This window comes from Lissotriton vulgaris, chromosome 2_1, assembly GCF_964263255.1.
Source record: "Lissotriton vulgaris chromosome 2_1, aLisVul1.2, whole genome shotgun sequence".
In the NCBI taxonomy this organism is placed as follows: Eukaryota; Metazoa; Chordata; class Amphibia; order Caudata; family Salamandridae; genus Lissotriton; species Lissotriton vulgaris.
This window is the reverse complement of record NC_141687.1, coordinates 1,986,686,998-1,986,705,061: the sequence shown is the minus strand read 5'-3', so window position 1 is coordinate 1,986,705,061 and position 18,064 is coordinate 1,986,686,998. Positions and strand designations below refer to the sequence as shown.

The following is an 18,064-nucleotide window of genomic DNA, read 5'->3' as shown; positions in this document are numbered from 1 at the left end:
GTTGATCCTGATGATTTAAAGAACTTTACTCCTATCTCACTTCCGCGTACACCTGCCAAAATGGTGGAGAAATACCGTAATCAGGAATTAGTGAAGCTCATTGAGACATGTGACATTCTGGACCATTCACAAAAAGGCTTCAGAAGTGTTCACAGCACAGAAAGTGCACTGGTGGCCGCTACAGAGAGGATCAGGCTCCAGCTGTCTTGGTGCTGCTAGATTTGTCGGCAGCCTTTGACATCATTTCACCTGCGCGCATGGTCAGGCAGGTGTCAGAGGGAAAGCCCTCAATCTCTGCAATTCATTTCTTGCCAGCAGGGTGTAGTTTGTAAGTTGTGGAGGCTTTAAAGCTTAAGCCCTTAGCCTTCCCTGCAGGGTCCAACAAGGGTCTTCATTAAGCCCCACTCTTTTTAATGTGTACGTCGCTCCTCTCGCTAAACTAATACATTCATGCGGTTTTCGAACACTCTCATATGCTGATGACACAGATATCATGGTATGTATCTCTGACAACTTGCCCTCAGCAGCTAATTCGTTTGATCTCTGTGTGACCAAGATTAACATAGGGATGAAAGAAAATGTTCTTACACTGAACACAGAAAAAACTGAGGTGCTGTGTTTGGTGCACAAGAATCCATTGGGTCCTGGTGTTGGTGATCTGTGGAATGTGGCGCTGTTAGAATGGCCAAAAATCTTGGAGTTATCTTCAACACCCCTAAAGTTTGACTCACAGGTCAATCGTATCAAGAGTACCTGCTTTCAAATAATATGGACTTTTAGTAAAGTCTTTCCTTTTATTCAACTTGAATTGTGTCACTCAGTGACCATTGCTTCAGTCTCCTCCTGACTCAATCATTGCTCTGTGATCTATCTGGATATTAATGCCTTCTCAATTAACAACCTACAAGTGGTGCAAAATCTGGTTGTGCCACTTATTCTTAACACTCCCAAATGAGTGCCTATCAGAGATGGCATTACAGCGCTGCATTGGCTTCCTGTGAGGAAGCACATTGTTCTTAAGGCAATTTGCCTAGTATTCATCTCTCTCCATCACAAAGGATCCAAAAATCTCTCCTCACTCTTCAGCCGGTATACTCAAGTCAAGTTACTCAGATCATCTTCAGCTAAGAAAGTCTCCAGGCCCAGGTTCAGAAAAAGCAAAAACAACAATTGATGGACAGAATGCAGAACAATGTCATACATTCACCCCAGTACAGAGATCTGGGCCTAAATCCATCTTTTTTTGCACTCCACACCACCCCAGTTCAGACATGGCCATATGCAAATCAGCCTTGACCCTGTGCCTCATGGGAACAGTCCAGCCCTAACTGCCAAGCCATGTCTTGCTTGGACCGGAATCAAGCATCCTAAGACCGGTTTCTGGCTATCAGCAGTCATCAGCCAGGATAGCTTGACTCCAGTGGTGTGGAGAGCACGGGACTCACGTCATAAGTTATTGATGGACCGACTGTCAGAGATAGGTGTCGAAAGCTTAGCATGGAAACTTCTTCAAACATTTTTGGCTGACAGGATTCAAACTGTAGAACTGGATGACAATTCATCTAAACCATTCACGCTTCCCGGTGGGGTGCTACAGGGCTCCTCATTGAGCCCAATGCTTTGTAATATATTTATGTGTCACCTCTAGCAGGAGTGATTAGATCATTTGGCTTCCAGCTCACCTCCTACGCTGACGACAGACAAATTGTGTTGTCGTTGGCGAAGGGAGGGGAGAAGGAGACTGGAGATCGTTTCTCTAAGTGTATGAGTGCAATATCAGGTTGGATGTCCTCAACTGTCTTAAGCTCAACTCCAATAAGACGGAGGTTTTAAAGTTTGGGAACAATTCACTGGTATGGACACCGGAATGGTAGCCAGATGATCTGGGCCTTTGTCCTACTCCTACCAAAAAGGCCAAAAATTGGGGGGTACTAATGGACAATAAACTTGCCATGGGAGATCAAGTGAGTTTGGTCTCTTCAGCCTGCTTTATGATTCTAAGAATCATAAGGAAGATCAAATTCTTCCTAACTGAGAGCAATCTTAAGACAGTTGTCATGGCTCTTATAACATCGCGTTTGGACTATTGCAACATCTTATATCTGAACATACAAAAAACAACATTTGTACAGGCTGCAATTAGTCCAAAACGCAGCGGCTAGGCTGCTGTCCGGTACACCTAAATTTGTCTCCGTTAGAGGAGAGCTAAAGAAGCTGCACTGGCTCCCAATAAAACAAAGAAGTAGGTTCAAGGCCCTTTGTATAGTATTCAAAGCCATCAATGGAACTGGCCCAAAGTTTCTGAGGCAAACATTTCACAAGGTATACCCCTGGGAGAATGTTACGATCCACCAGTGCTAAATAAGTGCAAGTCCCTATGGCTAAAAACATCAAGCTGGGGAGGTAGGAGTTTTACGCATTGTGCAGCAAAAGCTTGGAATGAGCTTCCTCTCTCCCTCAAAACTACCCGAGTCTCCTTATATTCAGGAAGGGCCTGAAAACATGGCTCTTCTCTCAGAGGCACTCCATTTAGCTCTCCAGGCAGACCAGTACTAAGCGCCAGGACACCCAAGGGTAAACGAGCGCTCTACAAATGCCTATAACATCACTAGACCCGACTTCTTTGCCTCATTCATTGTTTTTCTCATCATAGGCCCTCTGGATTTTCTGTGCATAGAAGCTCTGTTTTTCGGCCATAGCGCTTAGATGACCTCGGTTTTAACACGTTTTATAAATTAATTTTTCATCCATTTAATTTCTGCTAGAGACTTTGCTGTAACAGGAGTGGAAATTGTTCCATAGTGTGTAAATGGTCTGTGCCAATGAAGAAGAGACCCAAGCAAGCCTGAGGCATGTGTCAAAAGTGAACCTGTGAAAAAAATAGACAATTGATAATACAACCAGGGAGGAACAGTATGAAGAGCACAACAACCAATTAAAAATTACCAGATTAAATTTATTTCTAAATGTACATATTCATATTAAAAACATTCCCTTACATCAAAAGTGAACCTGTACAGACTTGTAAAGTGGCTAGCTCTGTGGCACTTCCCAAACGTCCATTCTTTCTCGGCTGCACTATGGAAGTGCGCTGCTGCTCGGAGTGAATCAGGCGGAGGCTACTAGATTGCAAAGGGTGCAGAATGCCGCGGCGCGAGCCATCGTTGGCCTTCCTAGACAGTGCTCTGTCTCTGCAGTTTTGACCTCTCTCCACTGGCTGCCGGTCAGACAGAGAATTAAATTTAAGGCTCTCTGCCTGACATTTAAAATCTTGAAGCTTTCCTCTCCTCCAGCCCTCGCTAAGCTTGTTTCCTCCTATGTTCCTACGCGGTCTCTTAGATCGGAATTTCTCCATCTGGCGGTCAATACACGGTTTAGACTGAGTACGATGGGAGGTCGCTCCTTTCGAGTATTAGCGGCAGGATTATGGAATTCTCTCCCTGTCCATATTCGAGCCTTGAACAGCCTTGCTTCCTTTAGGCGCGCCATAAAAACTTTTTTGTTCCCAATCGCTGACTGATTCCTTCCTCTCCTTCCCAGCATCGATTTGTTGTGTTGTGGTACCTGATCAGGCGCCGGGACGCCCCTTGGCTGGGGCAGCTGCGCGCCTTATAAAAACTACTAACATAACATAACATTCCCTGTAGACCACACCGTTAGGCAGCAGTTTCTCCCTCAAGGAACTTATCAGAGTGTGACTTATTAAATAACTGGCCAAAGAGATGCTTACCGGAAGTGCCCTTGAGTAGTACTCAGCTGGCACTGTTGTAACAACTTGAAGCTTAAGAAAAAACAAGGGGGATCCTAAAGGTGGCCGTGGACCAAGGGTTTAAGCCAATTTGTGAAAAACAAAGGTTCAAAGCAGTTTCAAGAATACGCAGTAATAACGAAACAAACCATAATAGGCTGCTCTATATTTGTCCAAGTCCAGCCGGACAGGGAATTTATTATCATAACAATAGTAGAATTTTATAAAATCTTAGTGTAGCAGCAACATTTCAGAAATAAAGAGCACAATCCTGTGTTTTGACTCGAAAAAGAGGAACTGAGTAAAGGAATAAAAGATAGTTTTTGAAAGAAGAGAGAAGGAGGATTTCCAGGCAGAGGAGAGGTGAGCAAGCTGGACACTTTTTAGGTGTTAGGAAGTGTTAACCAGAGTAGTATATACAGCACTTAATTCAAATTGGTTTCACTGTATGGCTACTTAAAAGGTCGACGTTTCAATCCCGCGCTCAAGATTACAATGGGATCATCATCAGGACTGTACAAATAAGCTATGCCTGGTAAGAACAATGATGCGCCTCGATTGTGCGGGTGACTTGTCCGATGTAGGACAGGGTATATTCTGCGTGATTTGTTGGTTAGGTGGCCAACTTCTATGATGGAGACGGCTTGTTCTTAATGGAACGGGTAACTCCGCCCAGTTAGAGACGGTGCTCAAGTGACTCAGCGCGTAGGTATTTATACCAACTTCCTTGGTGGGTGTGGTATAGCAATGTGGTTTCGGTAGGTGTGCCCAGTGTGGGTTTTCCTGGTAAAGGCAAGCGGTCCCTAAATTATTTGAATCTGCGGCATGCTGGAGCAATGTCCAGAGCGTTGCTGACGGAAGCTTGTCTCCTTTCTGGTGAAGAATTGGCTTGGTAGTTTGGTCTGCCCTGTTCCCATAATGCACTGGGCCAGGGACAGACTAATTTGCATATAGCCAGGTTCTGAGCTGGGATGGTGCAGTGAGCTAAATAACGGTGATGGATCAAGCCCTGATCTTTGGACTGGGCAAGAGTGGTCTGCTTAATTCAGACACTCTGATCATCACCACCCCCTTTTCTGAATCGTTTTTGGCCACTATAGGTGTGGCAGGGTATACTCAGACATGAGTCCCTTGCTCACTGCACCATCAGGATTCAAGCAAGCCGGGCCGACGACGGCTGAAATGCCAGAAACCGGTCCCAGGAAGCTTGTCTCCTTTCTGGTGAAGAATTGGCTTGGTAGTTTGGTCTGCCCTGTTCCCATGATGCACTGGGCCAGGGACAGACTAATTTGCATATAGCCAGGTTCTGAGCTGGGATGGTGCAGTGAGCTATAACGGTGATGGACCAAGCCCTGATCTTTGGACTGGGTAAGAGTGGTCTGCTTAATTCAGACACTCTGTTCATCACCACCCCCTTTTCTGAATCTGGACATTGCTCCAGCATGCCGCGGATTCAACTGATTTAGGGACCGCTTGCATTTACCAGGAAAACACACACTGGGCACACCTACCGAAACAGCGTTGCTATACCACACCCACCAAGGAAGTTGGTATAAATACCTACGCGCTGAGTCACTTGAGCACCGTCTCTAACTGGGCGGCGTTACCCGTTCCATTAAGAAAAAGCCGTCTCCATCATAGAAGTTGGCCACCAAACCAACAAATCTCGCAGAAAATACCCTGTCCTACATCGGACAAGTCACCCGCACAATCGAGGCGCATCATTGTTCTTACCAGGCATAGCTTATTTGTACAGTCCTGATGATGATCCCATTGTAATCTTGAGCGCGGAATCGAAACGTCGACCTTTTAAGTAGCCATACAGTGAAACCAATTTGTATTAAGTGCTGTATATACTACTCTGGTTAACACTTGCTAACACTGATCTAAAAAGTGTCCAGCTTGCTCACCTCTCCTCTGCCTGGAAATCCTCCTTCTCTCTTCTTTCAAAAACTATCTTTTATTCCTTTACTGAGTTCCTCTGTTTCGAGTCAAAACACAGGATTGTGCTCTTTATTTCTGAAATGTTGCTGATGCACTAAGATTTTATCGAATATGCTACTTACCAGTATGCATCTGTTCTTGGCATGTAGGGCTGCTGACATTCATATCTGTGCATAGATCGCCGCCTAGTGTTGGGTCCGGATGATTGCACATTGTTGTCCTGGAAGAGTCTTCGAAGTATCACGAGATAGGTGGCTCCTCCCCTGGACTACAGTGCGCATGGGCATCTACTCCATCCTCAGATTGTTTTTAGCCATTGTGGCCAAGATGGAGTGAAACTAAGTGAATGATGACCATGCTAGAAGTATATGTGAATCCTGCAGCTGCTACAGGCGCCGGGGAGGAGGGCAGGCGATATGAATGTCAGCAGCCCTACATGCCAAGAACATATGCATACTGGTAAGTAGCATATTCTGTTCGAGGCATGTGGGCTGCTGAATTCATATCTGTGCATAGAATACATAGCAGTCCCTCCATTAACGGCAGCCGCCCGTACCAGCTGCAGCAGTTTGGAAAAGTGTTTTTAGAACAGCCTGCCCTACAGCTGCCTGCTGTTTGGAGTGCACATCAACACAATAATGCTTTGATAATGTGTGTGTGGTATACCATGTGGCTGCTCTACATATGTCTTCCAAAGGAATATTTCCAAGGAAAGCCATGGAGGCCCCCAACTTTCTGGTGGAGTGGGCCCTTGGTGGAATGGTGAGAGTACGCTTGACTTTCAGATAGCAGATCTGAATACAGTTAACGATCCACCTAGCTATACCAGCCTTGGAAATGGGGTTACCTTTGTGTTGTGGCGCAAAGGCAACAAAGAGTTGTTTAGTTTTCCTAAAATCCTTGGTCCTATCGATGTAATACATCAGGGCCCTCTTGACGTCAAGGGTGTGGAGCATTCTCTCCGCCAATGACTCAGGATTTTGGAAGAAAACAGGCAATTCAATAGTTTGGTTAATATGGAATTGAGACACAAACTTAGGAAGGAATTTAGGGTTAGTGCGAAGCACCACCCTGTTAGAATGAATTTGAATAAATGGCTCTTGGATAGTTAGTGCTTGTAGCTCACTAATTCGTCGCAGCGATGTAATCGCTATAAGGAAAGCCACTTTACACGTCAAGAATTGAATCTCGCAGGAAGGCAGTGGTTCAAAGGGAGGACCCATCAGCCGGGTGAGGACCATATTGAGGTTCCACTCCGGAGCTGGTGGAGTCCGCGGAGGAATGACCCGTTTGAGTCGTTCTAGAAAGGCCTTAATGGCAGGCACCCTGAAAAGTGAGAGTTGCTGCCTGTTCTGGAGATAAGCGGCCATTGCGGATAGATGTATGCGAACGGAAGCATAGGCCAGATTACATTTGTACAAATGGAAAAGATAACAAATGATGTTCTGAATTGATGCATCTAGGGGGTTAATGTTGTGGTTTGCACAATAAATGACAAACCGCTTCCACTTTGCCGCATAGCATGCTCTTGTGGTGGGCTTCCTTGCCTCCCGGATGATGTCCATACAGTCAGGAGGCAAGTGTAGGTAGCCAAACTCTAAGACCTCAGGAGGCAGATCATCAGGTTGAGCTGTTGCGGATCTGGATGCTGAATATCGCCATGGCTCTGCGTCAGAAGGCTGGGTGCAAGGCGTAGCCTTTGATGCGGTACCACGGACAGTTCCAGAAACGTGGTGTACCATGGCTGGCGAGCCCACGTTGGAGCAACCAGGATGAGAGTCATCGAGTGCTGCCTGAGCTTGCGTGCCACCAGCGGTATCAGAGGTGCTGGCGGAAAAGCGTACGCAAATTTGCCTGACCAGTTCATCCATATCGCATTGCCCTGCGACTGTGGGTGTGGGAACCTGGCAGCGAAGCTTTGGCATTTTGCGTTCTCCCATGTGGCGAACAGGTCTATCTCTGGATGACCCCACCTTTGGAAGTACGGTTGGAGTACTGATGGATGTATCTCCCACTCGTGCATTTGGTGGCTGTACCTGCTGAGCAGGTCCGCCATCTGATTGTACTTGCCCGGGAGGTGTTCCGCCATGAGGAAGATGTTCCTCTGAATGGCCCACTTCCACATGCTCTGAGCCAGATGAGACAGGTGCGGAGAGTGTGTTCCTCCCTGCTTTTGAATGTAGTACATGGCCGTCATGTTGTCCTTCCGGATCAACACGACCTTGTTGCACAAATGTACTTTGAAGGCTTTTAGTGCCATGAAGATCGCCATCAGTTCCAGAACATTGATGTGCATCTTCCGTTGCTGTTGCGTCCATAGTCCCTGCACAGTGTAATGGAGTACATGAGCTCCCCATCCCTGAAGAGAAGCGTCCGTTGTCAGGATGATCTGCGGCACAGGCTCTTGGAACGGTTGTCCCTTGCAAAGGTTTCGTGGATTCCACCAATGCAGAGAGTTGTATGCCCGACCGCTCACCAACACTAGGTCTTTCAACTGCCCGTGAGCCCGAGTCCACTGACGTGCTAAGCACTCCTGAAGCGGGCGCATATGTAGTCTCGCGTGCGGGACTATGGAGATGCAGGAGGCCATCGTGCCTATCAACTGCATGAACACTCTTGCTGGAAGCGAGTGTTGAGGTCTGAATTTTTGTATCAGCGATTGAATGCTGCTGACTCTCACTGAATTCGGCTGTGCTGTGGCCGCCAGAGTGTTTATGGTCGCACCCAGATACTGCCGTATGTGGGCGGGTTGGAGGTGGGATTTTGGGTAATTCAGTGAGAATCCCAGATCGTGCAGGCGGTGAATGGTGTGGGACATGTGGGCGGCACACTTCTGGGCTGACTTTGCCTGGATGAGCCAGTCGTCCAGATAAGGGTAGACATGGATGTTCCGTCTCCTGAGGTGCGCCGCCACTGTCGCCAGGCACTTTGTGAACACCCTGGGTGCCGTGGTGACACCGAAAGGCAAAACCTTGACCTGGTAGTGCAGGTTTTGTATGGTGAACCGGAGGTACTTCCTGTGTGAAGGGTGCAGTGGAATGTGAAAGTACGCATCCTTTAGGTCTAAAGTTGCGATAAAATCCCCCTGACTGAGCAACGGGAGCACTTGCTGCAGGGTCAGCATATGGAAGTGCTCCGACAGGATGTAGTGGTTGAGTGGCCTGAGGTCCAGGATGGGCCTGAGGGACCCGTCCATTTTTGGTATTAACAAGTACAGGGAGTAGACCCCTGTGCCTCTTTCCTGCACAATGAACAACGGAGAGTTTGCTCTTCATCAGTTAGGCTGAGCATTTAAACATAATAAACCAAGAGATATGCCAGAACTGAGATATTGATTTAACCTGGAGATTTTGTTCATAAGTTAGAAAAACAAATTCCAACCTACGCTGTTGCTAGTCAATAGCAATTTATTCAATTAATTTCAAAGAGAATTTTTAAACAATTTAATACATTTTATACAACACTACACCATTATTTATACAGCACTCATTCACCTAGTCATCCATATCACAAACATACAAAATCAGGCATCCATATGTACACAGAATTTCAGAATGATCACAAAGAAAAGACAACGAAACAAAGATTGGAAAGGAAGAGACAAAGAAACAAAGGCTGCTCATACAATATTCATCTGTGATATTCCATATATCTATACATATATACAAAACTGGAGATTAATCATAAACAACTTAGATGATGTCACACATTGTATATACACAGGTTCAGAGTATCAGAATTCACAATTGTTTGAATTTTCAATTTAGAGAGAGCAGCACTCTGCACGGGGCCTACGCGTTTCGAGTCCTATGCAATGAAGGGGGCTCATGTAAACGTTGAAGAGTGTGGGACTGAGTGAAGATCCTTGTGGTACGCCGCAGATGACTTCGTGGCCTCTGATCTGAAAGGAGGGAGGCGGACTCTCTGGGTTCTTCCGGCGAGGAACGAGATGATTCAGTCCAGTGCTTTTCCTTGAATTCCGGTGCTTCTGAGTATGTGTATAAGGGTGCTGTGACAGACTGTGTCGAAAGCTGCGGAGAGGTCAAGTAGGATGAGGGCAACCGTTTCTCCATTGTCTAATAGTTTACAGATGTCGTCTGTTGCTGCGATGAGGGCAGTCTGGTGCTGTGTTTGGCACGGAATCCGGATTGTGATATGTCGAGGGATTTGTTGGCTTCGAGAAAGGCGGCGAGTAGACTGTTTACAGCTTTCTCGATGACTTTGGCAGGGAATGGGAGGAGCGAGATAGGTCGGTAGTTTTTAAGTTCAGTGGGGTCTGCTGTTGGTTTCTTCAAGAGGGCGCTGAGTTCGGCGTGTTTCCAGCTTTCCGGGAAGGTAGCGGAGTTGAAGGAACTATTGATGATGTCGCGAAGGTGGGGAGCGATGATGGAGTCTGCTTTGTTGAAGATGTGGTGGGTACATGGGTCGGTTGGCGATCCTGAGTGGATGGAGTTCATTAGGCGGATGGTGTCTTCAGTGGTGACTGTGTTCCAGGTGAAGAGGTTGTTAGGAGGGGGATTAGGTTCAGAGGTGCGTGGGAAGGATTGGTCAACCGACTGTTTTATGAGGCTGTTGTGTATGTTGGCGATTTTGGTGTGGAAGAATGAGGCTAGGGAGTCGCAGAGGTCCTGGGAGGGAATGATGTCATTGGTGCCGGCTGAGGGGTTAGTGAATTCTTTTACTATGTTGAACAGCTCCTTACTGCTGTGGGCGCTGTTGTCGAGTCGATCTTTGAATGCTGTTTTCTTAGTGGAGCGTATCAGTTGATGGTGTTTACGGGTGGTGTTCTTGAATGTGGCTAGGTTTTCGGTAGTTGGATTTCTTTTCCAGGCTTTCTCGAGGGTGCGGCATGTTTTCTTGGATTTTTTAAGTTCATCGTTGAACCAGGGGGCTTTCTTGAGGTTTAACTTGATAGGGTTATTTTTCAGTGGTGCTAATTCGTCAGCGCTGCGGGTGATCCTTTGTGCAAGGTTGGTAGCTGCTTGGTTTGGGTCTGATGAGTAGGCAGGAGGGTATTGGTGGAGCGATGTGAAAAGCTGGTCGGTGGTGATTTTGTTCCAGTTTCTGCGGGGAATTTGTTGTGGGTGGTTGTGGAGCGTAGTCTTTTTGTAGTTGAAGTGCACGCAGCTGTGGTCTGTCCAATGGAGAGCTGTGGTGTTATTGAAAGAGATGTATTTGCTGGATGTAAAGATTGGGTCGAGCGTGTGTCCGGCCCAGTGGGTGGGGGTGTTCACAAGTTGTTTGAGTCCAAGATTTGCAAGGTTGTCCAGAAGGGTGGTACTGTTGTTGTCGTTGTTCGTTTCCAGGTGGAAGTTGAGGTCGCCAAGTAGAATGTAGTCCTCGGAGGGTAGGGCGTGTGGGCTGATGAAGTCAGTGATGTCTTCGCTGAATTGTGTGCGTGGTCCAGGTGGTCTATAGATGAGGGTTCCTCTGAGTGTGGTCTTGGGGTCGATGTGGATCTGGAAGTGGAGGTGTTCGGCGGTTGCGAGGTTGTCATCGGAACTGGTCGAGATGCGAATGGTGTTCTTATGAACAATGGCAATGCCTCCTCCTGTTTGGTTGATGCGGTCCTTATGGATAATCTTGTAGCCGTCAGGGATGGCTATGGCGATGTCGGGTGTTGAAGAGGCGTTCATCCAGGTTTCTGTGAGGAAGGCGACGTCCGGTGATGTAGTGTTGAGTAGATTCCAGAGATGAACGGCGTGTCTGTGGACTGAGCGGGTGTTGAGAAGGATACATTTCAGGTGGTTGGTGTTGGGATTCTGTTTTATGTTGGTGGATTTGGTGAGGGTCCTAATGCAGGTAAACTTGCAGGAATTGCAGGAGAAAGGTCCATGGGTGATTCCAGGTGCGGCTTGGTAGCAGTTAGGTGGTCGGCCGTGGTTCAGGGTTAAGAGGGTAGAGGCGTCGTATGAGATGCGGAGGGAGTTGGAGGCGCGGGGACCAGGGGGTCTGGCGCTGGGCGCGGTCCAGGCGCGGACGGGCGTAGACGGGCTTACCTTTGGCGCACCTTCGGCGCAACCGCTGCGCGTGGACGCTGCACGTACGTCCATCTGTCTGAAATGGATAGTGGAGGGGGCGGAGCATGGGAGGGTCAGCTGGGAGGCGGGAGCGAGGTGCAGGGAGGGTCTGGGACGGGCCAAAAAACAAAAACAAAATGGCAGTAATGTAAACAAATGCTGCGAAGGGTCCCCAACAACAAGAGCTATATTAATAATGGAGCGCTGTGGGGGAAAGATTATTTCAGGCCAGCAGTGGTAAAGCGCTACCCCAAGCAAAACCACAAAGCGCTACACAAAGCAAATCTCGAAGCGCACCACGATCAAAGCACAAGCGTAATGGAATGCAAGGCACAGAAGCGTTACAGAGCGCGGCACAGCTTGGTATTTAAATATTAGCAATTGCGAGGCACAAATCAGCAGTATTGAACGATACCAGGAGAGGAGGTGAGGGGAGCGACCGCTTCTGAAAGGAACAGGACGGTCACAGCTCTCCACGAGGGCGAGCGCAGCCTGTATCTCTGTGGGTGGGAGGGGCAGCTGGGAGGCGGGAGCGAGGTGCAGGGAGGGTCTGGGACGGGCCAAAAAACAAAAACAAAATGGCAGTAATGTAAACAAATGCTGCGAAGGGTCCCCAACAACAAGATCTATATTAATAATGGAGCGCTGTGGGGGAAAGATTATTTCAGGCCAGCAGTGGTAAAGCGCTACCCCAAGCAAAACCACAAAGCGCTACACAAAGCAAATCTCGAAGCGCGCTGCGATCAAAGCACAAGCATAATGGAATGCAAGGCACAGAAGCGTTACAGAGCGCTGCACAGCTTGGTATTTAAATATTAGCAATTGCAAGGCACAAATCAGCAGTATTGAACGATACCAGGAGAGAAGGTGAGGGGAGCGACCGCTTCTGAAAGGAACAGGACGGTGCTGCTACCCTCTTCCCCGATGCCTCAAAGACCTTGGATTCTTTGTCTGGGGGAGGAGCATCACCTGTAGTCTGAGAATTAACCCTCTTCCGGGCATTCGAGACGACAAGGGAGTCCAGAGGCAACTGTCCTTTGATGTAGGTAGGATCAGTAGGCGCTGACTTATTTCTTCTCAATCCTAGGGTTTATCACCCTCGCCCTGGTAGGTTCTTTAAAGATCTCGCCAGCATGTTTTAAAACACCTTTCAGCATAGGCAGAGTCTTAACAGTTCTTTCTGAGACTGAGAAGGTATCAAAAAGGAAGTCGACATCAACAGGGTCAGCATGGAGCTGGACGTTGTGATTGTTAGCTGCCCGTTCAATGAGGGCATTGAAAGCTGCAGAGTCTTCTGTAGGAGACGTTATTGCAGAAAATAGTTGAGGGTCTTGTCCTGCTTGAGGATCGCCTGGGTCAGCACCAGCGGCCCAGGGTTTGTTGGTATCCTCAGGGTCTGTATAGACAGGATAACTGTACTCGTCCTCATCATCTCCCTCTCCAGCGTCCACATCAGAGTAAGTGGGCGAAACATCATGAGTCTGTGGGGAGAGTGGTTCCACCAAGACGGGACTGAAAGCAGAGTCCTTCTTTTTCTTGAGGGATCTTGTAGGACTCCATTGGGCGTTCCGGGGCGATTTTCCGCTTGTGGAGGGAAAGCCTGCCCGTTTTGGCATCAATGAAGTGTCCCTGATGCTCGTCCACTGAAGGTCGTCGAGGCTGTGGGCCGGGGACCACCGCTGACAACTTCGGCGCCGAGGAGACCTTCTCGGGAACGCTGGCGACCGCCTTAGGAGCGAAAGCCTTCGGCGCCGTCGTAAAATGGATGGGCGTGGACGCCTTATGCGGTTTCTCCACCGGTTTCGTAGGCAGAGGATCCTTCGGACCGACTGACAAGGTCCTGTCCCTGATGCGCTGCAGGGAGTCTGTCACCCTCTTGGTGAACGCGGCGGATGGGCGCGCCGGTTCGACGGAATCCTTCGAGGCCTCACCTGGAGTCGACTCTCGGGGTGTGCTGCTCTTGGCCCTGTCCTGTTGACGCGGAGTCGCGAGAACCTTCGGGTCATCTAGTCGTTTCTTCGGGTCACCGAGAGCTTTCTTCGGGTCGCCGAGAGCTTTCTTCGGGTCGCCGAGGCCTTTGCCGGTGTCGACCGTCTTCGGCGCCGACGCGCTCGGCTCGATCACCTTGACTTTAGTCTTCGGCGCGGCAGACTTCATCTCGACGCCCTTGACTTGAGCCTTCGGCTCGACAGCACCCTTCGGCTTCTTCGGCGCCGAGGGCTCCGAGCCTTGGAGCCAACCAAAGCGATGAGCACTTTCGGTTTCGAGGACGGCACCTGCACAGTTTCTTGTGTCGAGACAGTAGGTTCCACTTTCGGTTTCGATTTGCCAGGGTGCGGCTCAACAGCAATGTCCGCGGCCGAGCCCGAAGGCGGGGCCGTAGAACCCATGGTAAGATCTTGGGTAAGGCCCGAAGGCGATCCCTCGACCTGAGCCTTTTGAATTGGCACGGCCCCAGAGTCAGTTTGAGGAAGCTCTTCGTCCGAGCTATCCTCCATGGCCCCGAGGCCCCGTCGTCGTCTCCTACCTCGTCGACGACTTCTTCGGCCTCAAACATCTCTGCATCCGCGTCGTAGTCGTAGTCGACGTCCGACGCGGGGTTCGACTCACTAATGTCCTGGATAGATTCGTCCTCGACATCCCCTGCATCGAAGATGTCCACAGGCTCCGGTGCAGCATGCTGGGCCTCCTGGCGCGCAGCTCGTCGAAGCTTAAGCGTCTTCTTGGACCTGAAGCGTGAACAAGCCATACACTTGGCTTCATCGTGGTCAGGCGACAGACACTTGTTGCACACCGGGTGGACGTCGATGTGGGGATACTTCGAGTTGCAGACGGGACATCTCTTAAATGGACTACGGTCCATGATGAACGGTCGATAGGGTCTGAAGCGTCGACTGGGCCTTCCGCGTCGAAAGCACGCGGGTGTAGGGAATCCGGCTTGGGACCGAGCTGGAGGAACTAAGACTGAACGCAAGACTATACCGACGTATTAGACTAAAGACCTTTTGGTCTTAAGAAAGTTTTCTATCGATTCCGACAAGAGGGAATTCAAAGACATCCGAACCCAATGGCGGGAAAAAAACAATCTGAGGATGGAGTCGATGCCCATGCGCACTGTAGTCCAGGGGAGAAGCCACCTATCTCGTGATACTTCGAAGACTCTTCCAGGAAAACAATGTGCAATCATCCGGACCCAACACTAGGCGGTGATCTATGCACAGATATGAATTCAGCAGCCCACATGCCTCGAACAAAATTCTACTATTGTTATGATAATAAATTCCCTGTCCGGGTGGACTTGGACAAATATAGAGCAGCCTATTATGGTTTGTTTCGCTATTACTGCGTATCCTTGAAACTGCTTTGGACCTTTGTTTTTCACAAAGTAACAACTTGAAGCAGCATACTGAATCACTGTGTCGAGAAAAAAGGAGCAAGCCACTGACTTGTTATGTTATGTTATCGGAGGTTTTATTGAGCGCTCAACTACTCAAGCAGAGTGTCCCGGCGCTGACAGACCTAACACAGCATAACCTAGGCGGCAGAAGAGGAGTTAGAGACAGAACAGCCACGTTTTAAGCTTTTTCCTGAAAGATGCTAGATTCTCGTTCTTTCTCAGAGCGAGTGGCAGTGCATTCCAGGCCCGCCGCGCCAGATATTTGAAGGATCGGCCCCCGGTCCGTGCGCGCCTAATCGCCAGGACAATGGCCAATGACAAGGCAGCCGATCATAAGGCTCTGGATGGCTGATGGAAAACAACTCTCTTCTGCAGATAGAGAGCCCCCATGCCATGAAGGGCTTTGAACGCAACGGTAAGGGCTTTGAACTTAATGCGTTTCCGGATTGGGAGCCAGTGAAGGGACTTCAAAAGGCCGGAGGCATGAGACCTGCGGCCAAGGCTGAAAATTGCCCGTGCCGCCGCATTCTGCACTACCTGCAGACGCGACAAAAGATATTCAGGCAGGCCACTCAACCAAGTTCAGGAAGAAGCGTTGACACAAACTGTGGGCTCGCCTACTGAAGAGGACGACAAAGTACCCAGTACAGGGCCGCCATCAGCTTTCGACCAAGTCGTTGCCAAGGAGGGATGTAGCATCACCATGCCTTTTCATGACTATGGGAATATCAGGCCTGAGGAGTAGGAGGCTGACAAAAGGCCTATCGCAAGCCTTGAATACAGATGAGACAAATGTTGACCTAAGAACACTGATTTGACCCTACTTAAGGTTAAATAGCAGTGTCACCCACATTTTAATATACCAAACTAGGAGCAGAATAAATTTGTTGAGGCCCACTAGCACGGTATTTTTAATTCACACACCCACTCCACCACCACATCACTTTACACCACACATAGTCTTTTCACAAACAAAAGTGCTCCTGCGTAGTTCGCTAGTCGCAGCACGCCCCTTTTCATAGAGAACTGGGATGGCCCCAATGATGAAGCATGTCACCGTGGGGAAACCCCGGTGAGTGAGGGGACTCTAGAAAGAAACTTTTCTTTCTTTTTCTGGTAAGCACTGACATAAATTATGCAGTGACCATAACACACAAACTAGGTCTCTGAATCCATCACTCTGGGTTCCTGATTTTTGCTACATGTAACTGGAGGCCGACCTAGTTTTGTTTATCCTCCTTCTCCCTCTGTTTCTTAACTACTGCGGATAATGCCTACCATTCCAAGGAAGGAAAGTTGCACCTGTGTTGAAGCCCACACAGTGGTACCTTTCACTTAAGGTAGTATCTTCGTCGAGGGGGCATAATACCACATCAGAGGCTCTGAGCACCTGAAGCGTTTGTGTAGTTTTACTGTATTTTAAAATACTTTTCTGTTTACAGTGATAGGCACTGGGCTCAGGGCTGGACATTCAATTGCACCATTGGGTGTCTATTGAGTACTGAGCCTACTGCATACCCACACTCTTATCCCTAAGCAGCCTGTGACTGCCCACCATTGCTACCACTGACATTCAAGTGCTGAAAAGCTTGTTCCTGGCGCAGTTTGCAGAGCCAAAATAGAACAGACTATTTCATGTCAGAAACTAATTAACCCAGGCCCCATGCTGTGGTCCAGTAAACCCAGCTTGCTCTATGGCATTCTCGAGACCCCCCTACCCCGATAACGCGGTCTGACAAACAGCATGCACTACAATCAGAAATGTAAACAAATTATGATTGGTTTCAATGTTTTTAAGCTTTTTGCCACTAGCGTAATTGAAAAATATTGTGCAAGAAAGAAAGCAGTGACAGGTTCCAGAAATTCCTACATGACAGACCATGCTAAAAAAGTGCTAAACAGCAGCAGTAAATCTGGTGGGAAGGGGAACCTAACACTCCCAAAATTAATGGGGGTTTACGGCAACAGTTTTTTCCATGGGGGAAATATGCTTCCTAAGTAGGCAGGAAAATGTGCCTAAAGCAGTCACAACTGAAGAGAACAAGCCACTAAAGTAGCAAAATTACCAAAGCAAAGAGTTAACCAGAAAGTCAAACACCATTTCCTGAAGCACACCTAGAAAGTCTCAACTTACCAAACATTCCATGGAGGATGTAATTGTTCAAATACCTTAGCTGTTTATATAAAAAATTGTGAATTTTCTTTTATGCCTGCTTAAAAAGCATTAAAGCCTTAGCATTATTGCATTTACACTTATTTTAAATACACTACCATATTGTTATCCCATGTTGTACACTGCACTCTACAGACTAACCGAAAAAATAAGCATAGCCTTGCCTTGTAGTTGGCGCAACAAAGTGAGAACTGCAGATTTAGTGCAGTCAGCATTTGTACCATAGCTGCTTGTACCTCTTCAAGGTCTTCGCACATTGTTCCCGCAAGAGTCTGGCACCTGCTTGTTAGTGTTCATCAGCTGTTTCGGTTTGATCTCGAGAACTTTAGCCCACTCATTGTATTGAAACAAACTATATGAATGTATTGGGGAGATGTACAGAATCCAGCATTTCATGTTGCAACTGATCAGAGGGCATAGCTCTGGTGCTTGAAATGCCAATTTACAATTAATATATTTTTATGCTTGCTGGCTATTGTAGCATTAAGCATGTGTTAGATTTCTAATAACTTCAAAGTGTCTGATTTCTTTGCAACTAGGAACAACATTGAAAAGTCTGCTGAACAACTGTGAAAATTCTGGTGAACACCAGACCTTGTAAATCTGCAGCCATACCAGGTAGTAAACCTGACGGTGTAGGTGTATGACTTTCTGTGAGAACTGGGCTTTAAGAATTTTCTGACCATTTTGTAATTGTAGTTAAATGGAAATGTGTGATAGTCACACATTTTACTAAGTGCCTGAGAGCTGTGTCATCTAATACCACTAATTCCATCTCAGTG

The 18,064-nt window shown here is 48.0% G+C and overlaps 1 protein-coding gene across 6 annotated transcripts in view; it reads right to left on the bottom strand.

Annotated features, from left to right (window-relative positions):
* The window catches only part of TP53BP1 (tumor protein p53 binding protein 1), a 1,075,988-nt gene that overhangs the window by 507,122 nt on the left and 550,802 nt on the right, over window positions 1–18,064 (bottom strand). The window lies entirely within an intron of this gene.